General features: G+C 42.0%; 1 protein-coding gene across 1 annotated transcript in view; it reads left to right on the forward strand.

The window, feature by feature from the left end:
- Positions 1-862: 862 nt before the first annotated feature.
- Positions 863-24967, forward strand: part of LOC126267518 (WAG22 antigen-like) — a 111518-nt gene continuing 87413 nt past the window's right edge. Inside the window, exon 1 of the mRNA XM_049972820.1 lies at positions 863-944. The gene's annotated coding sequence lies outside the window, so the exon portion shown is untranslated. The remainder of the gene's footprint in view (positions 945-24967) is intronic.

Raw genomic sequence — 24967 nt, forward strand, 5'->3', positions numbered from 1 at the left:
GTAGTCCCAGGAAGTTAAGACTGTCGACCTCTTCTATCTGCTCTTCTTCATACTTTATGCATATGTTGTGTGGAAACCTCTTACAGGTTCTGAATTGCATATAGTGAGTCTTTTCGAAGTTTAGTGTCAGTGAATTGGCTTTAAACCATCGGAATCTGTCCTACCAACCGATCCCTTCTTCTAATTAAGTTGAACCACAAGTTTCTTTTACTCCTCGATTCTGTTCAGTTCCTTTTCATTATTTATGTGATCTACCCATCTAACCTTCAGCATTATTCTGTAGCACCGCATTTCAGAAGCTTCCATTCTCTTCTTTGTCTAAACTGTTTCTCTTCCATACATGTCTATACTACATGCAACTACTTTCAGAAAAAACTTCCTGACACGTAAATCTATGCACGATGTTAACAAATTTCTCTTCTTCAGAAACGCTTTCCTTGCCATTGCCAGTCTACATTTTGTGTCCTCCCTACTTCGACGATCACCAGTTATTTTGCTCCCCAAATAGCGGAACTCATCTACTACTTTGGGCGTCTCATTTCCTAGCCTAATTCCCTCAGGATCACCTGATTTACTTCCACTGCATTCCCTCGTTTTGCTTTTGTTGGTGTTCATCTTCTGTCCTCCCTTCAAGACACTGCCCACGACTATACTACAATTCAGACCTGCGACCGCTGTCGTCGGCTGTTGTGCACGCACTGCACGTGCAGCGTGGGTTTGCGTGAGGGCAGTGTCGCGCAGAGCCCGGCCGTGGCTCGGCCAGTGGGTGGCTGCAGTGCGCAGGCGCGCCGCCGCCTCCACTGATGCGGAACGCGGCGAGAAAACAGCGGTCCGCCCGGAACGGGCCACCAGCCTACGGCGCGCTTCCGGCCAGCCACAGCTACCCAGAGGACGGTCCGGGACACGGGACCGAGCAGCTCCGACGCGGCAGTCCCTACCATAAGGTGAGTGTGACTACAAGCAGGTGAGTGAGTGGGGTTCGTACCCAACATGTGAGAACGTAAATCTGAACTCAGGGAGACGTCGTTTAGAAGCCAGCTGGAGAGCCGGTGACAAACTGAAGCTGCGCTTCGGATCATGAGTACTGGAGAGATAACAACATCTGCAGCGCACAGTCAGCATAGGGCATTGTCTCCTTCAGAATGTTCTGTGAGAAATGTTAGTAGCTCCACAAAAATTATCAGGAGGGGGACTGCTTTCTAATCGAAGCTTATGGTTGTCTCCTTATGTTGAAGACTTGGAAGAGAATTTCGGTGCCCACTACCTTCCACTACCTTATTTTTCCTGTGGTGACACTGAGAACAAGAGAATTTATGGTGCATAGAGATGAAATGAATAGCCATTTTCGCTCTCTCAGTACTCGGACGCCACACGGGATTAGCCGGGCGGTCTAGGGCGCTGCAGTCATGGACTGTGCGGCTGGTCCCGGCGGAGGTTCGAGTCCTCCCTCGGGACTGTGTGTGTGTGTTTGTCCTTAGGATAACCTAGGTTAAGTAGTGTGTAGGCCTAGGGACTGATGACCTTAACAGTTAAGTCCCATAAGATTTTTTTCTTTTTAAAAAAAAGTGCTCGGACAAAACTAGACAGAATCTCGCTAATATAGACATGAAGTTCCCTCCAATAGCTGTGGAATGTGTATGTGGATATAAACGTAGAAATCTGAATTGGAAACATAGCCAGCAACCAATTATCCGGATTAACGTGGACTCGAAACAGCAAGATTCAAATGGTTCAAATGGCTCTAAGCACTATTTAACTTAACATCTGAGATCATAAGTCCCCCAGACTTAGAACTACTTAAACCTAACTAACCTAAGGACATCACACACATCCATGCCCAAGGCAGGATTCGAACCTGCGACCGTAGCAGCAGCCCGGTTCCGGACTGAAGCACCTACAACCGCTCGGCCATGAACAGCAAGAGAATCGAGAGTACGGATTATCCGAAAGATACATATTTTTACCTGAAAATTCTCATTAGTGTGTTTGCGAGACATGCTACATGTCACATCCGAAAACACCCTGTATTGCTGACGTATTACCGGCTGGAAACTGATCGAGTTCTTACAAAACTACGTCCCGCAATAAATATTTGCTGTCTGGTTTAAACCAGTTGGAAATTACCGCCGTTTACTTCCTAGGAAAAGGGTGGGACTAAAGAATACACAGGTAGTGTGTTGCGAACATGTTACAATGATCCGGGACGAATGTCGGTGGACTGGAGCCCGCATCGTCCTCCAGAAGTTCCAGTTGAGTCACTTGCGTAATAGTGTATTCTGAATGAAAACGTTCATTCTAAGTATTACATAATATTTCGGTCGCCAACGTAGCCTATATTTCTTTAGAGGCAGATAAAGACAACAACGTATTCATTCCTAACCCTGAACGTCTTTAATTGCTCTAAACATCAGTAATTCGTTAATAAATGACGAAGATGCCTATTTTTATCAGTTATCAGTGCACGTCTACCTAATGAAGTAGTTTCCAAACTCTCGAAATAGCTCCATTAAATTAACGAGTGAAGATTTTATGTCGTACGTGGATTTTGTGGAAAGTTCTTTGGTTGCATAGGAGTTCCTGTGTTTTCAGAGAAGAAGTGCAATTTCTTTTCGATGTAGTCTTCCTTTAGGGAACCACACATTGTCCAGCTTTTCACACCGAGTAAAATCTTCTCCTGAAAAGTGATTCCGGAAAGAATGCAAATTCTAATCTTATGACGCCGTTACTTCTTCTTTCGTTTCAGAAAGTTTTCCGGCCACAAATTCCTGCAGACGTGGAAATTTGAGGAACTCATAGGGTGCAAAACCGGAGAAATAGTTTTGGCCTATTAATTCCTGCATAAAATCCATCAGTATTCCCGTTACAGAAATTATTTTACAAATAGCTGTCTTAGGCCGTTAAAAATGGTGTTTCACCTCTGTAGTCAAGGCCATTCTCCACGTAATTTTTTGCGTCCATTAGGTCTGCATACTGTTTGCACGTTATTGTTTTATCGTTAGAAAGATAATCAGAAGAATAGCTTTTGCATCCCACAAACGCGGATGAAACAGACTAAGCATGTTTTGGTGAGAGGGGAGCGGTCTCCAGCAACTCCCTCGGTTGCTGTTCCGTTGCTGGTTAGAAATGGTAAACTTCATTCTAATAAGCAGCAAGAAGCAGTGCAGAAAAGTGGTTATCTTGCTAAAATGATTACGAGTTTGAGAAATTAGCTGGATTTTTCCCATGGTCATTACTGCATAAATACTGTACCTAGGTTGTAGAAATCTTTATTATAAGTGAACTAGTGGACAACGTCAGAAGTTCCATGAGAGTTTCTGCGAACGATGCTGTTGTACACAGAGAATTCGGAAAGGTAGAAAACTGTAGCGATGTGCAGGAAGATTCGCAGAGCCTGGACGCTTGCTGCAGGGAGCAGCACATAGCTATCAACATAAACGAGTGTAACGTATTGCCCATACATAGACAGAAAGGTCCGTCATCGTATGATTATGCAATAGCAGAAAAATTACTGGAAACAGTTATTTCCATAAAATGTCTAGAAGTGTGCATATAGAACGATTTAAAGTGGAACGACCACATGAAACTGATCGCAGGAAAGGCAGATACCAGACTGAGACACGTTGGAAGAATGCTCGTCAACAATGCAGGTACCTCACAAAATACTCGAATATTGCCGTCAGTCTGAGATCCGTAGCAGATAGGATTGACAGAGAAAATGGAGAAGGACCAAAGACTAATGGTGTGTTTCGTTTCAGGTTTATTTGAGCAGCCCAGATGCATCAGGGTGCAAAACTCGCTATAAAGCGTTGAAATTGGCTGTAGAAAATCATGTTCGGTTGCAAAAGCCGTTGACTACACACAATCCTTGGGTGCAAAGCCCGCTAAATGTCCAACGCGACAAGTCCAGTAGGCATAGCGGTAGCCGTGCAATGTCCGGATGCAAGGAACACCAACTGACATCAGTAGACATTCAAAACCCCTTTTCAGTTTGTTACAATTCAAAATGATTCTTTTCTTATTCAGAACTGGCTGCGCTGTAACGAATGTGTACACATCAATAAAGCTCTCGCTTCCGATGCGTTGTCGAAATATTCGGCGGTAAGCAGGGTTCTGATCAGTAGGATGTGTGTTGACGTGCTTGCGTCAGTGTTTTGAAGAAAATAAGTGATTCTGTGGACGGTTTATATACAGAAGATGGTACAAAGGAAGTGGGACTAATTGAAACAGTAGGAACTCTGAAAGAAGTCGAATCCATAGCAGTTTTTGCAAATGACCAGAGCCAGACAGAGGGGCGGCTGTCTCTCGGTAAAGGAAAATCAGTGGAAAAGAATTGTTTCCAAAACGGAAAGGTGAGAACATGAGATGTATCATTAAAGCAATGTAATGGAGTCAATACTGTGTTGACACTTATTGTTACGACATACATGCAAGGATTAGTGAAAGTTACTGCTAACTGGCATTTCCAGATTCAGAAAGCCACAAACATCGTGTTCACGAAAGTAATAACAATTTGATTTGTCTAGTTCGAGGAGAACCCTTCTATAGCTTTGAAGCTGGAGATGGGAAGAGCATCCTGAAGACGGGAAGAAATTTCAGCAAAGGAAACGGCCCAACACCAGTCACAGCAGGTGTAAAACTTTCAGAAGACAAACTCGGAGACATCGAAAAGCTTTTGGAGCTCCACTTTGGTGAGGACTGGGCGAGCAACAGCAAACTCAAATTCTACACTGAGGCGTTAGACGAGCAGGAAGGCACTCCAAGGGGCGCTTCAGCCGCTGCCAACCATCTGAAGATGCCGGCAGAGATTTTGAGTTGATGTGCACTGTTGGGCTCGGTGTCACTTAAAAGTAATTTTCAGCTTACTTAATTTTCTAGCATTTTTTGTATTAACTAAGATGCAACTTTCCGCAATTTTAATATTTTCTAAAACTTTGTCGATGTTTTACTAAGATGAAATTTGGAGCTTATTTTATTTTCTCCAATACCGTGTGATGTCAGAAACGCAATGGCATATTAAAAAAAAAAGAGGAACCTCATGTTGAGATTCATATCTGTTCTCTTTTAGACGTTAACTAAGTCAGATTTTCCTGGTGAAATAATGACACCTTGATTTTTTATGAACCAATTTTGTAGAATTTTCAGAGTTTTCTTAGAAGTAAAACGTATTGTGTTTATGTTCGCAATGTTAAACTCCACATTTCTGTCATTCCTAACATTTCACCAAAAGGCGGATATTGCAACCGAATGTTTGTTTTGTAATTGGATCGATATATTTTAAAAACCCGCTAATTGCATAAATCAGGTGCAAAAACCGCTTCGTCAATATCTTTCTTAAGATTTTAAAGTATAAAACGTAATCGCAGATATCAGACATCAATACTGTGTATTGATAAGATAAGTATATCTTTGGAAAAGAGATGAAGTCTTTTAACTTTAATAGTTTGCATTAGACGAGGTTTTCGCGATTATCTCAGTTTCGCTTATCATGCAGTTAGCGGCTTTTGCATTTGGGCTACTCATTTAGTGAGCGCGGGGGAGTCACGAAACTCTCCAGCCAACTCGTAGTGGCCGACGCAGCAAGAGCGTGCACTTTAACTGTTAAAGTTCCGAGAGCCTACATTTGTAGAACAATGAGCCAATATATCACTTTCTTCTACTTATATCTTGCCTCAAGACCGTGAAGGTAAAATTGGAAAGGTTCGAGGTGGCACACAGACTTGCAACACAACGTTCGTGAATGCAACAGGAAAGGGGGAAATGGTAATGGTACAAAAAGCATCCGCTGCCACGCACCATACAGTGATATAAAATTTACAGCGCCATTTCTTCTGATATACGTATGATGTCAGGTATTTGGTCGTTCCAATAACTTGTCATCTGAATTAGCGACATTCCCGGTGGTTTCCTCTGTGCTTACACTTCAAGGGATGTCCTCCACGACGAAAATTTCGAGAAAAGTTTTGAAATGAAATGAGTTGCCAATTTATAAATCGTCTCAAATGATGGAGCAGACTCTTTCATCAGCTTCCGCTAAATTTCTACTAACGCCGAAGTTCAAGCCAAAAATTTTAGAACGACATAGTATTTCAGTTTTCAACGTAACAACTTTAAAAATGCGTCTAAAAGAGACAATGATGATGTTCAAATTTACATCCTACTTATGTGAATGCTATGCTTTTGCCAACGTAACGAAAACAAAATTTCATTGTTAACGCCGTTTCTGTATTAGCCTGAGAACTTTTTGATTGCTTCGTTTTTTTTTTTTTTTTTTTTTTTTTTGTTTTTTTTTTTCATCAGTCTGCTGACTGGTTTGATGCGGCTCGCCACGAATTCCTCCCCTGTGCTAACCTCTTCATCTCAGAATAGCACTTGCAACCTACGTCCTCAATTATTTACTTGACGCATTCCAATCTCTGTCTTCCTCTACATTTTTTACCCTCTACAGCTCCCTCTAGTACTATGGAAGTCATTCCCTCATGTCTTAGCAGATGTCCTATCATCCTGTCCCTTCTCCTTATCAGTGTTTTCCACATATTCCTTTCCTCTCCGATTCTGCGTAGAACCTCCTCATTCCTTACCTTATCAGTCCACCTAATTTTCAACATTCATCTATAGCACCACATCTCAAATGCTTCGAATCTCTTCTGTTTCGATTTTCCCACAGTCCATGTTTCACTGCCATAGAATGCTGTACTCCAGACGTACATCCTCAGAAATTTATTCCTCAAATTAAGGCCGGTATTTGATATTACTAGACTTCTCTTGGCGAGAAATGCCTTTTTTGCCATAGCGAGTCTGCTTTTGATGTCCTTCTTGCTCCGTCCGTCATTGGTTATTTTACTGCCTAGCTAGCAGAATTCCTTAACTTCATTGACTTCGGACCATCAATCCTGATGTTAAGTTTCGCGCTGTTCTCATTTCTACTACTTCTCATTACCTTCGTCTTTCTCCGATTTACTCTCAAACCATACTGTGTACTCATTAGACTGTTCATTCCGTTCAGCAGATCATTTAATTCTTCTTCACTTTCACTCAGGATAGAACCTTTCTTTTATTTCCAACATTGCTTCCTCGATGAACAGATTGAAGAGTAGGGGTGAAAGGCTACATCCTTGTCTTACACCCTTCTTAATACGAGCAGTTCGTTCTTGATCGTCCGCTCTTATTATACCCTCTTGGTTGTTGTACATATTTATATGACCCGTCTCTCCCTATAGCTTACCCCTACTTTTTTCAGAATCTTGAACAGCTTGCACCATTTTATATTGTCGAAAGCTTCTTCCAGGTCGACAAATCCTATGAACGTGTCTTGATTTTTCTTCAGCCTTGCTTCCATTATTAGCCGTAACGTCAGAATTGCCTCTCTCGTGCCTTTACTTTCCCTAAAGCCAAACTGATCGTCACCTAGGGCATTCTCAATTTTCTTTTCCATTCTTCTGTATATTATTCTTGTAAGCAGCTTCGATGCATGAGCTGTTAAGATGATTGTGCGATAATTCTCGCACTTGTCAGCTCTTGCCGTCTTCGGAATTGTGTGGATGATGCTTTTCCGAAAGTCAGATGGTACGTCGCCAGACTCATATATTCTATACACCAACGTGAATAGTCGTTTTGTTGCCACTTCCCCTAATGATTTTAGAAATTCTGATGGAATGTTATCTATCCCTTCTGCCTTATTTGACCGTAAGTCCTCCAAAGCTCTTTTAAATTCCGATTCTAATACTGGATCCCCTATCTCTTCTATATCGACCCCTGTTTCTTCTTCTATCACATTAGACTAATCTTCACCCTCACAGAGGCTTTCAATGTATTCTTTCCACCTATCTGCTCTCTTCTCAGCATTTAATATTGGAATTACCGTTGCACTCTTAATGTTAACACCCTTGCTTTTAATGTCACCAAAGGTTGTTTTGACTTTCCTGTACGCTGAGTCTGTCCTTCCGACAATCATATCTTTTTCGATGTCTACACATTTTTCCTGCAGCCATTTCGTCTTAGCTTCCCTGCACTTCCTATTTATTTCATTCCTCAGCGACTTGTATTTCTGTATTCCTGATTTTCCCGGAACATGTTTGTACTTCCTCCTTTCATCAACCAACTGAAGTATTTCTTCTGTTACCCATGGTTTCTTCGCAGCTACCTTCTTTGTACCTATGTTTTCCTTCCCAACTTCTGTGATGGCCCTTTTTAGAGACGTCCATTCCTCTTCAACTGTGCTGCCTACTGCGCTATTCCTTATTGCTGTACCTATAGCGTTAGAGAACTTCTAACGTATCTCGTCATTCCTTAGAACTTCCGTATCCCACTTCTTTGCGTATTGATTCTTCCTGTCTAATGTCTTGAACTTCAACCTACTCTTCATCACTACTGTATTGTGATCTGAGTCTATATCTGCTCCTGGGTACGCCGTACAATCCAGTATCTGATTTCGGAATCTCTGTCTGACCATGATGTAATCTAATTGAAATCTTCCCGTATCTCCCGGCCTTTTCCAAGTATACCTCCTCCTCTTGTGATCCTTGAACAGGGTATTCGCTATTACTAGCTGAAACTTGTTACAGAACTCAATTAGTATTTCTCCTCTTTCATTCCTTGTCCCAAGCCCATACTCTCCTGTAACCTTTTCTTCTACTCCTTCCCCTACAACTGCTTCCGTAGTGATTGTTAAGTCCACAGTCAGTGCCGACATTCAGGTATTTTGAAGAACTTTCGTGATATTTTTTCAACGTTTGAGAGCCTAACATTAAAGCAAAAAACTGCAAAAATAAACAGCTCACCATTTAATCTAAGCAATTCGTATTGTGAAACATATCCTGTGTATATTAAATGAAGCCGATCTCTTGTTCTTGTTTCCAGTTTGAGTAGGGGACAGAGCTGTGCCTTGGGACACTTTTCAGACTAGCAGTGTAATAGAATTTATTGTACTTTTAAATGATAGCATTCATTCTATCTGGATGTCTGTAGTCCTTTTATGAAAATTTTAAAAATTACTCACGTAAATTATGGCTGTTTTCAAATGTAAAAACATGCTCCAACTTACAACATGATTATATGCCTAGCAATAAATATTCTACTGAATTTTCAAAGCGTTGCCATCGAGAAAATCTTATCTGTAATTTAATCGCCTATTTGTTACATTATTACGTGACTAGATATCAGCAGTCTGTAAGTGAAATCAAATGAAGCAGAAGTATTATCAGAAACCAGTGACATGTTAAATACAATTTGAAAACAAAGCTGTTAGAAACTAAAATGAGTTTCCATTCTCAAGAAAAGCAAAATTGTTAAGATCTTAACGGAAGGCTCTAAATTTGCAAATATCCCGCGTTCCATGGAAGAACCTTCTTCTGTTTCAAGGTACAAGATGGTGCACGACTATCGAAGTAGCGCTTTGCCCTCGACATATTATACAACTAATTTTGAAAATATATAGACTTTTACTTGCCATAAAATTCTGCAACAAGAATTATTTAAAAATACTGCACAAAACACAACCTCATGTCTAGCGATAACCTATAGCAAATGGCGAAAACAGCTTTTTTATGGCGACCTCTAGTACGCATTCCATCTACAACTAAAACTACATCTACATGATTACTCTGTTATTCACAATAAAGTGTCTGGCAGGGGGTTCAATGAAGCACCTTCAAGCTGTCTCTCTAGCGTTCCACTCTCGAACGGCTCACGGGGAAAACGAGCACTTAAATTTTTCTGTGCGAGTTCTGATTCCTCTTATTTTATCGTGATGATCATTTCTCCCTATGTAGGTGGGTGCCAACAGAATGTTTTCGCAATCGGAGGAGAAAACTAGTGATTGAAATTTCATGAAAAGACCCGGCGCAACTAAAAATGCCTTTGTTTTAATCATTGCCACTCCAATTCACGTATCATGTCTGTGACACTGTCTCCCCTATTTCCCGATAATACAAAACGAGCTGCCCTTCTTTGTACTTTTTCAATGTCATCCGTCAGTCCCACCTGATGATGATCCCACACCGCACAGCAGTACTCCAGAATAGGGCGGACAAGCGTGGTGTAAGCAATCTCTTTAGAAGACCTGTTGCACCTTCTAAGTGTTCTGCCAGTGAATCGCAGTCTTTGGTTTGCTCTACCCACAACATTATCTAGGTGATCGTTCCAATTTAAGTTATTTGTAATTGTAATCCCTAAATATTTAGTTGAATGTACAGCCTTCAGGTTTGTGTGACTTACCGCGTAATGGAAATTCAGTGGATTTCTTTTAGTACTCATGTGAATAACCTCACACTTTTCTTGATTCATGGTCAACTGCCACTTTTCGCACCATACAGATGTCTTATCTAAATCATTTTGCAATTCACTTTGGGCATCGGATGACTTTACAAGACGGTAAATGACAGCATCGCCTGCAAACAATCTAAGACGCCTACTGAGATTGTCTCCTATGTCGTTAATATAGATCAGTAACAATAGAGGGCCTACAACACTTCCTTGGGGAACGCCGGATATTACTTCTGATTGGCTCGATGTATTTCCGTCTGTTACTAAGAACTGTGACCTTTCTGACAGTAAATCACGAATCCAGTCGCACAACTGATGCGATACTCCGTAGGCACGCAGTATGGTTAGAAGACGTTTGTGAGGAACGGTGTCGAAAGCCTTCAGGAAATCTAAAAATATGGAATCAATTTGACATCCCCTGTCGATAGCACTTATTACTTCGTGATCATAAAGTCACTAGACTGAAATACCGGCCATAAAATGTCGTGTGTTCCCAGGTACACTAACATCTAGCCACAGCACTCTCCTGTACTGTATATGAAGCCACACGTAAAAAATTTTACGTGTTTTAATAACTTTGATTACCTTTAACAGTCGAATACAGAAGTCAGCTTATTCTTTTTGTCCCCTTCCTTTGATATTTTTTTATTTCATTTTCAATTTCTTAAACGCAGTGGAAAGTTTCTAACTTTGGAATAAAAGATGTCATGTACGAAACCAAACCACAATATTCAAGTAACAGGTAAAAAATTTCAAAAATGAATGACGAGAAAAATTTACTGTGTATTTTAACACACTACATGAAAGACAATTCTGGATACTTCTTGGTAATGTACGTTTCTCTGAAATTATGTATCATTGTCTAAAAATAAAAAGATACTCTTTCTGGATTTATTATTCCAACCATTATTATCAATGAACTCTATTTAGCATGTTCCACATAATCTCTTCAAACTAAGATGAACTATGTTAGGTTTATCATCCGAGTTAATTAAATGGCATACTGGAAGAAAAAGGAAAAAGGATCTTTTCCAAAAGTCGTGTTTGAAGATCAAACTGCTTTGCCAGTTCTGGAAATTTCGGTGCTACAACTGTATTACTCGCACAAGGCATTTTGCAGAGCCTTACATTCCTCAGTCGTTACTGAGAGAAATCTTATAATACGGAGATATTAATGAAGACAGGTGGGTACAGCCGTTGAATAAACACTTAAGTATACGAAGAATATTGACCACTCACAGCATTTTGTATTTTGTACGATGCAAAACAGCGATCGCCGCTTCATAACGGACACATTATGTTTAATTTTCTACTATCGGAAAGTTGTCGTCTTTGCTATGTGTTATATGTGTCTCTAATCATTGTCTAATAAATGGACAATTAATCGTCAATTTTCTTTTTTCCTACATATTCGACTTTTACCAAAATAAATTCTCAAATTTCTGTCAGCCTGAGTTTAATAAATGCTGATTGTTCTCAAACCAGTAAAAGTACCATACTGTGGTCGCTTTTAGTGTCTATTGGCGTTCGCTTTCCTTTATTACTTATCAGCATACTTCTGTTACTTTTCGACGCTACAACGGACATCGTTAGCTCTCATGCTTCATCTAGCAAATTCATCGAGAGATAGTTAAGGTCTTCTGCAATTGAAGCAAATCTTCCACCTGCGTAATACCGTTGAAGTTACAATTTGGATCACTGTTTTGCGAGAAAAATAACCACCGCTGAAATATTTGTGAAAGGTACCTAAGAAGAATTTCCATAGACCAGAGCATGAGACATATGGGAAACTATCGTTAATTTAACAATACTCTGATCGAGAAGATAACTGCAGTTGTCTGTATTTCACTGAATAAATACTCTCTTTCCACGTAGATTTAGTTGCTTGAAGACCCACTGCGGAATTCTGCAGCTCCTTTATAGAATTCCTGTACTAATTCAGAACAAGGGGAAAAATGATGTTTAGAAGCAAAAATGTACCGTACCTCAACTAAATATGGATTATGAAGCAACGAAACACATTTCTGCTATGAGAAAGTCAAGAAAATATCTGCAAAAGGCATGAAAGATTGCTAAACGCTAAATGCAGCAAGTAACATGTCAATGGAAATAAAGCATCAGATCTTCCAAGAAACTTTAGAATTGTTATCGGCAAAAACAGAAGACACCAACATCTTCAGAGGGATTGAATAACGGTTAAATGAAGCTAATGAGATTTATGATGAATCGGATCACACACAGAACTTCATTTTTCGAGTTTCATGTATTGCGGAAGCATGAATTCTACCGGATGAATTTAAAATAATAATCAGATTCGTGGACGTCAGCATTTGAAGCTATCACATTACCTTCTCTAAAGTTTCTAAGTGATGGCAGTCAATATGAAACATCAAGCTGCTAATATCGACCAAAATCGATGTACAGTTTCAAACTGTATTTAAAATAGTATGATAACGTTTAGTGCCGTTTACAACTTCTACTTTTACAGATATTTGTACGTAGGAATATAGTGAGGAAACTCATAAGTCATAACACAAAGTTGAAAATCTAGTTTGCACACTGATTTTGAAATATGGAGATACTATCTGTTTCGAGAATATACACTATGTGATCAGAAGTATCCAGACACTCCCCAAAACATACGTTTTTCATTTTAGGTGCATCGTGCTGCCACCTACTGCCAGGTACTCCATATCAGCGACCTCAGTAGTCATCAAACATCTTGAGAGAGCAGAATGGGGCGCTCCGTGGAACTCACGGGCTTCGAACGTGGTCAGGCGATTGTGTCATACGTCTGTACGTGAGATTTCCACAGTCTTTAACATCCCTAGGTGCACTGTTTCCGATGTGATAGTGAAGCGGAAACGTGAAGGGACACGTACAGCACAAAGGCGTACAGACAGACCTCGTCTGTTGACTGACAGAGACCGCCGACAGTTGAAGAGGGTCGTAATGTGTAATAGGTAGACATCTATCCAGACCGTTACACAGGAATTCCAAATTGCATGAGGATCCACTGCAAGTACTGTGACAGCTAGGCGGGACAACTTTGATTTCATGTCCGAGCGGCTACCTGTCTCACTCCCTTCCCAACCACTGCTTCTCTTTCATACCCCTCGACTCTTATAACCGCCATCTGCTTTCTGTACAAATTGTAAATAGCCTTTCGCTCTCTGTATTTTATTCCTGCCATCTTAAGAATTTGAAAGAGAGTATTCCAATCAACATTGTCGAAAGCTTTCTCTAAGTCTACAAATGCTAGAAACGTAGGTTTGCCTTTCCTTAATCTTACTTCTAAGATAAATCGTAAGGTCAGTATTGCCTCACGTGTTCCAACATTTCTACAGAATCCAAACTGATCTTCCCCGAGGTCGGCTTCTATCAGTTTTTCCATTCGTCTGTAAATAATTCGCGTTAGTATTTTGGAGCTGTGACTTATTAAACTGATAGTTCGGTAGTTTTCACATCTGTCAACACCTGCTTTCTTTGGGATTGGGATTATTACATTCTTCTTGAAGTCTGAGGGTATTTCGCCTGTCTCATACATCTTGCTCACCAGATGGTAGAGTTTTGTCAGGACTGGCTCTCCCAAGGTTGTCAGTAGTTCTAATGGAATGTTGTCTACTCCGAGGGCGTTGTTTCGATTCAGGTCTTTCAGTGCTCTGTCAAACTCTTCACGCAAATATCATATCTCCCATTTCATCTTCATCTACATCCTCTTCAATTTCCATAATATTGTCCTCAAGTACATCGCCCTTGTATAGGCCCTCTATATACTCCTTCCACCTTTCTGCTTTCCCTTCTTTGCTTAGAACTGGGTTTCCATCAAAGCTCTTGATATTCATGCAAGTGGTTCTCCTTTCTCCAAAGGTCCGTTTAATTTTCCTGTAGGCAGTATGTATCTTACCCCTAGTGAGATAAGCCTCTACATCCTTACATTTGTCCTCTAGCCATCCCTGCTTAGCCATTTTGCACTTCCTGTTGATCTCATTTTTGAGTCGTTTGTATTCCTTTTTGCCTGCTTCATCTACTACATTTTTATATTTTCTCCTTTCATCAATTAAATTCAATATTTCTTCTGTTACCCAAGGGTTTCTACCAGCCCTCGTCTTTTTACCTATTTGATCCTCTGCTGCCTTCACTATTTCATCCCTCAAAGCTACCCATTCTTATTCTACTGTATTTCTTTCCCCCATTCCTGTCAATTGTTCCCTTATGCTCTCCCTGAAACTCTGTGCAACCTCTGGTTCTTTCAGTTTATCCAGGTCCCATCTCCTTAAATTCCCACCTTTTTTCAGTTTCTACAGTTTTAATCTACAGGTCATAACCAATAGATTGTAGTCAGAGTCCACATCTGACCCTGGAAATGTCTCACAATTTAAAACCTGGTTCCTAAATCTCTGTCTTACCATTATATAATCTATCTGATACCTTTTAGTATCTCCAGGGTTCTTCCATGTATACAGCCTTCTTTTATGTTTCTTAAACCAAGTATTAGCTATGATTAAGTTATGCTCTGCGCAAAATTCTACCAGGCGGCTTCCTCTTTCATTTCTTAGCCCCAATCCATATTCACTTACTATGCTTCCTTCTCTCGCTTTTCCTACTGATGAATTCCAGTCACCCATGACTATTAAATTTTCGTCTCCCTTCACTACCTGAATAATTTCTTTTATTTCATCATACATTTCTTCAATTTCTTCGTCATCTGCAGAGCTAGTTGGCACATAAACTTGTACTACTGAATAGGTGTGGGCTTTGTATCTATCTTGGCCACAATAATGCGTTCACTATGCTGTTTGTAGTAGCTTACCAGTACTCCTTTTTTTATTCATTATTAAACCTACTCCTGCATTACCCCCATTTGATTTTGTATTTATAACACTGTCTCACCCTACCAAAAGTCTAGTTCCTCCTGCCACCGAGCTCCACTAATTCCCACTATATCTAACTGCAATCTATCCATTTCCCTTTTTAAATTTTCTAACCTACCTGCCCGATTAAGGGATCTGACATTCCACGCTCCGATCCGTAGAACGCCAGTTTTCTTTCTCCTGATAACGACGTCCTCTTGAGTAGGCCCCGCCCGGAGATCCGAATGGGGGACTATTTTACCTCCGGAATATTTTACCCAAGAGGACGCCATCATCATTTAATGACACAGTAAAGCTGCATGCCCTCGGGAAAAATTACGGCCGTAGTTTCCCCTTGCTTTCAGCCGTTCGCAGTACCAGCTCAGCAAGGCCGTTTTGGTTATTGTTACAAGGTCAGATCAGTCAATCATCCAGACTGTTGCCCCTGCAAATATTGAAAAGGCTGCTGCCCCTCTCAGGAACCACACGTTTCTCTAGCCTCTCAACAGATACCCCTCCGTTGTGGTTGCACCTACGGTACGGCTATCAAATCGCACACTGGTACACAGCGACTGTGGATGTGGGGCTACCCGGCAAACACTACCTCGTTTTATAGGTGCCCTGACGTCGTAGTTGGGATGGTTATCCACTGACCGGAATGCCATCTTCTGTGCAGAACACGACCTTGCGGACATCTGGGTGACACCTTGTTTGATTATATCGTGGATTAGAAACAGGACGGGGAAGTAGCGCTTTGTTGCTTTGATTTTGTACATCCGTTTATTAACGCAATATTCAACATGCACAGTTTACGAAGGACAGCTGGTAGTAAAGTATTTTCCAGAGGCTGCAGATATTTCGCAGCAGTTACGGTTATGGAGGTCCTCTGCTGCTGCTGCTGCTGCTGCTGTAATGTGACTGTAAGACAAGGACCTCGTTGCGCAGGAAGGATGAATATGAAAGAGCGGAAACGTTTACGTTGCCGCAGATGCATGCCGCGTATCGCCACAGCCTATGCACAGCGACAGCCGACAATAATGTCAGAATGAAGTATTACGTAAGACCACCCGTCCTCGTTTTGTGCGGTTGGTACGCGGAAGAAAATATTCTGTACGTGCCTAAAGACAAAGGTCATTGCATTGTGTTCTTCCAGTTGGTAAAAATACGCCTGTTAGCGGAAAGATGTTTTCGTGGTACGTCGTGCTTAACGACACAGTACCCTGCGTTCGTAGTGAAACAGGGCTTATTTTATAAATATTCAAATCGTTACTTACACAGATGTTAAATGAGCTTTATTCCTTCAATTTCAATCAGTTTTTACATTTGTTGCAGAAATATTCAGAGATACTTTGAATTTCGAAATTATCATGCTGAATATTATTGAGCAATCCTTTCAACGAAAATTTAATTTTTTTTGTCATAGTGAAAATGTGTGGGAGTAGAATCTGATCAAATGGGAAGAAATTGGCTTGGAAACCTGAAAGGGCTTCGCCCGTTATTACCGCAGCATACAAATCAAGTAGCAGAAACTCTCTTAGTGGCCGAAGAAATTACTTGTGACATATTTTAGAATCGGCTATGCAAGAAAGAGTACAGTCGCTTCAGTGTTGTGCTCATGGCGAAAAATTAACGGCAGGTCCCAAGCGACAGCTACGGTTTTAACCCATTTACGGAATCCTATTTGGTATTCTTGTACAGATGAGTGGGTCTTACATAAAACTAAACTCCGTCTGAACAGGCCACGGGAGACCAACGGTACTGAATGCGGATATGGAGGGCATGTGGTCAGTACAGTCCCGGCCGTATGGCAGTTTACGAGAGCGGAGCTCGTTTGCCCCGCTGGCCAATAGCTCACGGCAGACCGGGTGGTCACCCATCCAAGTGCTAGCCCAGTCCGACAGCGCTTAACTTCGGTGATCCGACGGGAACAGGTGTTACCACTGCTGCACGGCCGTAGGCTTGGTCTTAAATAGGGAATACGTGTTTCTCTTATTCTGCATCCTATCTAGAATTGGCGTAAATATTTTTTCATAACTGAAATCGTCCATGAAGAAAACAAGGCGACAAGCCACCCAGAACGAATTTCTATAGACATTCCTTTTGCCCCTTAAGTGCTGAATAAAGTGGATCACGTGTGCAGCACTGATAATCAGTCAGTTTTTTGAATGTTACTAGTCATGTCTCAGTTTCCCACGTTCTTCAGTAGTCAATTACTGTCATTGATTACACATGAAGTCTGCGGACGACTCTCTTAAAATATTGGCTGACTAGAAATTTATTGAAATGCCCCGCTATACCCGCAGAACAGGACAGACAGTTTGTGGAAGGGTCCCAAAATGAGTGGCTGTCAGTTGCACTCGAACATACTACTTTATTCATTTGACAAACATTACAGAGTAAAGAAAACATTAAAAACAGAACAAGCCAAACATTAATTTTAGAACTTAATTCCCGGCTAAGTGAGACATTCAATCTCACGCCTCAAGGGCAAAATAATTTTAATTTAAAACCGGCTCAAGGCCAATCACTTAGGACTTTAAAACAAGAATTTGAAAGAATTTGAATTTTGAAAGGCAGAAGGCCTAATCTTAAAAGATTTCTCTAAATTAGGCTGAAGGCCCAAAAAATCTCACACCTTAAGGGCAAAACAATTTAAAATCGGCTGAAGGCCAATAACTTAAGGCTCAAAACAGGAACTTGAATTTTAAAAGGCAGAAGGTCTTATCCTAATTTATTAATTCCAAAACGACTAGAAGCCATACATAAATAATCAACAAGGACAAATAAAAAAAGGCAGCACATCAAGGTGATACAGGCGTCTCACCTAAGCGAGCGTTACTGTTTGAATTCCAGTCGGCCAAACAATTCTCAATCCGACGTCAACCCACCCGACAGACAGTCAGCGGACCGAGCGACAGGATAACTTCCGATCCCCTCGACCAGCACAGAACTGGGAGTTCAATGGAACAAAGCAGAAGGTATCGCCGCCCACATGCAATTACACATTGAGCTGTCAAACTACACACCGTGATGGACAGCCACAACACGACGAGGAAAATACACTGCCTTAATTTACGTCAACGGCCAGGGCAGGTAACCGGAACGTTAACGGCCACAAGACAGAAGATTCTGCTGATGCACTTCAATTCAAAAATAATCAACTTAAGTTAAACTCTACAGGAGAGCAGCTGAATTTCGCCAACTTGAAGACACATGTTGTTACTCCTGGGAATATCTCAACAGCCCACAATGAAAACCGAACGACACAATGTGAACAGTTTGGGCTGGCTGCTAAATTAAGTAAAGACTCAACTTTCGTGTCCGGGATCGGTGAGCCACGCACCTCATGGCAATGGGAACAGCCTCTCACACTCCAACTGCCCGCACACGGCACAGCCGGAAACTATTAGCGCGAGGCCAAAGATAGTGCAAGGTTGCGAATATCGATACACGCTCCTGCTGCGGCTCGTGGAGGGAGAGGACAACGGCATAATCGCGAGACTAATCAAAGAGCAAATCATAACACAAGCCAGCCACGGCTCATGTATACTGCCACTCGCAAGTAAAAAATATCTATATAAGGAAACAGTAATTGCTTTGAATGTTTGGGCACCAGGAAAAGTAGCAAAATTTTACTTATTGTGAGTAGTAGGACGTATACACGATTAAATCTGTAGGTGATTTGGGCGTATACAGAATAAGAAATTTATTACGCAGTGCTGTCACCAGTCTTAGCGGGTAGCAGATGGTTGCGTGGCGACCTGTCGGCAACCCATGGCGACATGGTCTCACTTGGTGCGACTGCTGGAGGAAGTGTTAGCCAGGGTAAAGTCGCACTCCCTCTGTATCGAGTCCAGCACAGGACAGCTCCGGAAACAGGCGGTCGTGCGTTATCTTGTTGAAAGGACTTCACGGAGATCTCGAAGACAGCTCACAGCCCCCGGTCTTAGCGCGTCATGAATGTAACAATAGCTCTCCAAATTACCGGTTATGCGAATCAGAGGTGATCGTACTGTCGTGCTAATGGCGTAGCATCAGGGCAGGTGCTGAGCCCTACGATGACGAGTCTGACAACTTTCATTCTCCTCGGGGATTGTACATATGGCTACGTCCTCTGTGGTGCTGTATACATAATCGGTAGCACTCAAGGTCTGAGCTTCCTCTTTGGGAACAGTAGGGTCTTAAGGACTAAACAATACGCAAATGCACCAAACTGCAAAAGATGGCGTGATGGCAATCTGTCACAACATCACATAAGCACTGCGGGCCTGCATGGGTGGCAACTCTGCTCTACTAGGATTGAAATGCAATCTTACAGCTTGGTGGATCGGTTTACGACGAGATCGTGCACCCTCGTGACTACAGCCCTTCCATCCGGCAGTCCATGTGTGCCGCACGCAGTCCCGGCGTGTTCTCGCCCTGCGCGGACCTGGCTCTTCCTGAGTCCCCAACCGAACTGCCACACTCACGCGACACGGAAAAACGACGATGCCGCCCCAAAGATTGGGCAACAGTTACTACATATCGATAAGCGCCGCTGCTGCCACTAGCAGACAGGCAACGCTTGCGAAACCGAGTGGCGCCAGTCAACACGAGAAGAAGGCAAACAACCACAACCATGCCAACTAAACGATACCGTCTGGCCTGCAACAGAGGGCGGAAAGCAACAAACAACACCTACGCGAGCTGCAGCGTGCCTCAAAACCATGGTAACAATGTGCAACGAATAGTTGCAGTGCATACAGGTAATTGTTATTTGTTACAGATAACTGTTATCTGTATGCACGGTAACAATTCGTTGCACATGTTGAACATGGTTTTCACATCTTCGGAAATACCACATGGTTCAAATGTTTCTGAGGACTACGAGACAACTTCTGAGGTCATCAGTCCCCTAGAACTTAGAACTACTTAAACCTAACTAACCTAAGGACATCACACACATCCATGCCCGAGGCAGGATTGGAACCTGCGACCGTAGCGGTCGCGCTGTTCCAGACTGTAGCTCCTAGAGCCGTTCGGCCACCCCGTCCGGCTCGGAAATACCATTTTTGCTATGATATAATGATTTGAAAAACGGTCTCGGCCGGAACTAGTCATCGAGGGAATAAAAAGAAGCAAAATTTGCAGCTTTGGAGTGACGTTTAGATGTATCGAATATCGGGTTTGTTCTAACGGAAACAAGAGAGCCTGGTGCCACATGCCTCTACTTTTATAGAAGCTCGATGGTGTCATACTAAATAACGCTTGCGAATGTAGCACCATATGCACGTTGTGCTGGTAAATAGAATTATTACAAAAGACTGTGAAATTGTATTGTTATGAACGTGAGGAAATCGACGGAAAATTTGAAAATTCTCAGTTGTCTGGACCAGATTATCACACCTCAGGTTGACATATTTATACACGTACACCTGTATTCCATTGTATTTGCTAGGCCAGCATTTAACACAGACTTTGAGTTCTTTATAGAGTACAGACTACTGAAAATAGTATTAATTCATGTAGAAGTTGTTGTTATTGTTGTGGTCTTCAGTCCTGAGACTGGTTTGATGCAGCTCTCCATGCTACTCTATCCTGTGAAAGCTTCTTCATCTCCCAGAACCCACTGCAACCCATATCCTTCTGAATCTGCTTAGTGTAGTCATCTCTTGGTCTCCCTCTAAGATTTTTACCCTCTACGCTGCCCTCCATTACTAAATTGGTGATCCTTCGATGCCTCAGAACATGTCCTACCAACCGATCCCTTCTTCTGGTCAAGTTGTGCCACAAACTTCTCTTTTCCTCAATCCTATTCAGTACTTCGTCATTAGTTATGTGATCTACCCATGTAATCTTCAGCATTCTGCTGTAGCACCAAATTTCGAAAGCTTCTATTCTCTTCTTGTCTAAACTATTTATCGTCCATGTTTCACTTCCATACATGGCTACACTCCATATAATACTTTCAGAAATGACTTCCTGACACTTAAATCTATACTCGATGTTAACAAATTTCTCTTCTTCAGAAACGCTTTCCTTGCCATTGCCAGACCACATTTTATATCCTCTCTACTTCGACCATCATCAGTTATTTTGCTCCCCAAATAGCAAAACTCCTTTACTACTTTAAGTGTCTCATTTCCTAATCTAATTCCCTCAGTACCACCTGACGTAATTCGACTACACTCCATTATCCTCGTTTTGCTTTTGTTGATGTTCATCTTATATCCTCCTTTCAAGACACTGTCCATTTCCATTCAACTGCTCTTGCAAGTCCTTTGCTGTCTCTGACAGAATTACGATGTCATCGGCGAACCTCAAAGTTTTTATTTCTTCTCCATGGATTTTAATACCTACTCCAAATTTTTCTTTTGTATCCTTTACTGCTTGCTCAATATACAGATTGAATGACATCGGGGAGAGACTACAACCCCGTCTCACTCCCTTCCCAACCACTGCTTCCCTTTCATGTCCCTCGAATCTTATAACTGCCATCTGGTTTCTGTACAAATTGTAAATATCCTTTCGCTCCCTAGTCATTTAAATTGACTGGTTAGTAGTATAAGTAGTTCTCTTGTACTGTAAGCCCTGTGGATGTAGTTAAGTTTCAAATGGCTCTGAGCACTATGGGACTTAACATCTGAGGTCATCAGTCCCCTAGAACTTAGAACGACTTAAACCTAACTAACCTATGGACATCACACACATCCATGCCCGAGCAGGATTCGAACCTGCGACCGTAGCAGTCCCGCGTTTCCGGAATGAGCGCCTGAACCGCTAGACCACCGCGGCCGGCTGTAGTTAAGGTATGTTTCGTGAGTATTGTGGTGTAAGTGATACCTGTTTCAGGGGTCTCGTAACTGAGAAATAATGTAATTGTGATCTGTTTGGTGTATTACCCAGTCATCTTTATCTCTGTGAAAACAATTTCAAAACAACGAAAAAGCCTGTAATACGCAGTTGGCAAAAGGTACAACATAAAACACAAATGTACATGAGCTAAATTACTGTGATGTGTTTTCTGCCACTGAGGGAACAGCACAACGTAGAATCTGTCCCGGTCTTCCATTCCGTTTATAGAACCCATGCAAGAGGCGCATATCGGCCAACTCCTCGACAGTAAGGATATCCATAGCGCTAAGTACCACTGTTAACATAGAACTGCCGGCAAAGCAAACAGGAGACAGAACAAAGCGGTACATATGCAAGCTTGAGGGCCAAGAGTACAGTGGACATTACTGTTGCCAACAAGAAGTCCGGTCAGTGAATGGAACAAGTTTGTTCTCAAACAAGACTGGAGCGGATACCGCCAACACATCTTCAGTGCAACAGAGACACAGTTGTAAACAACAGCAAGAAAGCAAAGTACATACGATCACTCAGCAACAAATGCGCCGAAGAACACAGGTCCCTTAAACCGAACTACTCAGAAGGTAGCCCTTGACAACAACAGAAATTTTGTTGCCTTTTGAGTTTCGGATTCACCTTGTATTGTATAGCTACAGCATACTTGCGGAAAGAAGGAATGCCGCCGGCTGCTAGGCTACTGTTGTTTCTGGGAATGTGGCAGGAAAATACGCCGTTTCTAGACTCGATGCAGTACGGACTGCGGGCGAGACGGTTTCGTTACCCGCTACCGCTACTTCTGCCGGCTAGCGGCGCTAACGCGGCATTTCGCGGCCGGCTTTCACCAGTTGAGCGATCAGCCGTGCACTGGCCGGCGAAACCCGATTTATCGCACAGAGCGCGCGGTACGTGCATCGCCTGACGTTACTCGCTACGCCCCATCGTTTCGACGCTTCCCCATGATAGAAAGTTTAACATGCGACATGACACTGAGATAGATAGGTCAAAAAATGGTTCAAATGGCTCTGAGCCCTATGTGACAACTTCTGAGGTCGTCAGTCCCCTAGAACTTAGAACGACTTAAACCTAACTAACCAAAGGACACCGCACACATCCATGCCCGAGGCAGGATTCGAACCTGCGACCGTAGTGGTGGCGCAGTTCCAGACTGAAGCGCCTAGAACCGCTCGGCCACACCGCCTCTCTAGGTAGATCAAGACCCAACAATAACATTCACTTTATTTATCATTGTAGTGCAACGAATTAGGAGATCTGTCTTTACCTGTCGTTTTTATACCTATTTAAGTCCACGAAACGTTCATAGAAGCCATGTGCGTAAGAAAATATGCCGTTTTACAGGTTACTAAACACGTCGTTGGTCTTGCTTTGTTTACTTCTGATTTCCTGACCAAAACCGGTAACTCGGCTCTTTCCATCTACATCCACATCCACGTGGATACTTTGCAAATCACAACTAAGAGTCTGGGAGATCAGTCATCGAACGACATTCGAAATCATTCTCTATTATTCCCATCTCGAAAAGCGCTCGGAAAAAAGAAGCACCTATCTCTTTCTTTGCGAGCTCTGATTTCCTTTATTTGATTATGATGATCGTTTCTCCTTATGTATGTCGGCGTCAACAAAGTGTTTTCGCATTCGGTGGGGAGAGTTGATGACTGAAATTTCCTTCGAAGATTCTGCTGCAACGAAAAACGCCTTTCTTTTAATGATGTCAATCCGAAATTCTGTATCATTTTAGCAACACTCTCTCCCCTATTTCTCGATGGTATAAAACGTACTGCTTTAGTTTGAACTATCTCGATGTACTCCGTTAATCCTATCTAGTAAGCAACCCACACCGCGCAGCAGTACTCCTACAGTGGACGGACAAGCATAGCGTATGCAGTCTCCTTAGTAGAGCTGTCACATTTTCTAAGTGTTAATGCCAACAAAACGCAGTCTTTGTTTCGCCTTCCGCACAACATTTTCTGTCTGTTCTTTGCAATTGATGTTGTTAGTAATTGTCATTCCTAGTTATTTAGTTGAAGTTACGACTTTTAGATTTGACTCATTTTTCGTGTAACCGAAGTTTAACGGATTCCTTTTAGCACTCACGTCGATGACCTCACACTTTTCATTATTCAGGCTCGGCTGCGAATTTTCGCACCATACACATATCTTCGCAGCCAAATTTCAGCATATTGGGACTGAGGCACAGTGCTTTCTAATAACGTTTTCCACTTTCAGCGTTTGCTTTATAACCAAGGTAAACCTCCCGGAAACGTCGATCGGACTGGAGAATTGGAAAATTTTTCATCATTTCAGTCACTGCTCGACTAATGCAGTGTACCAACCTGTTATTTCCAGGTAACAAACAGTTCACAATCTCTTAATTTGATTAGCTTACAACGCGATCTTGTACAAATATTCTGATACCGTAAACATGAGAGATTTCGTTACTTCCTTTTCAAAGAATAATGTTGTGCCAAAACGTAAGTGTTTAGCAGTTTGCTGCAGTTCGCATGAATGGGAATGATTCCCTGAGCCAATGTGGACTCAAAGGTATATTAAAATTGAAAGTATTGGCTCCCATATTTCCTCCGAATGTAAATGTCTTGGGTTTTTATCTTACATGACTTTTACATAAAGTGAGAAACTTACTGGCTATTTGTATTCTAATGTCTTGCAACAAATGATGCCACCACTTGCATGGATGGTCAGTGGAGCTGAAGGCTCGGAGCAAGGTGCTGTATACGTCTCCGCCTAGAAACTTTGTGGTCCATTCTCACTATTCAGGCACCGATTCGGAACTTCATTAACGCTGTTACTTTTTTTCTGAGATATCCTGCACATCTGGCGGATTATCAGGCACACGGTGTTGATGCTGTAACAAAATTGTTCAAATGGCTCTGAGCACTATGGGACTTAACATCTGAGGTCACAGTCCCCCAGGCTTACAACTACTTAAACCTAACTAACCCAAGAACATTACCCACATATATGCCCGAGGCAGGATTCGAACCTGC

This window comes from Schistocerca gregaria, chromosome 4 (genome assembly GCF_023897955.1).
Source record: "Schistocerca gregaria isolate iqSchGreg1 chromosome 4, iqSchGreg1.2, whole genome shotgun sequence".
Taxonomy (NCBI): domain Eukaryota; kingdom Metazoa; phylum Arthropoda; class Insecta; order Orthoptera; family Acrididae; genus Schistocerca; species Schistocerca gregaria.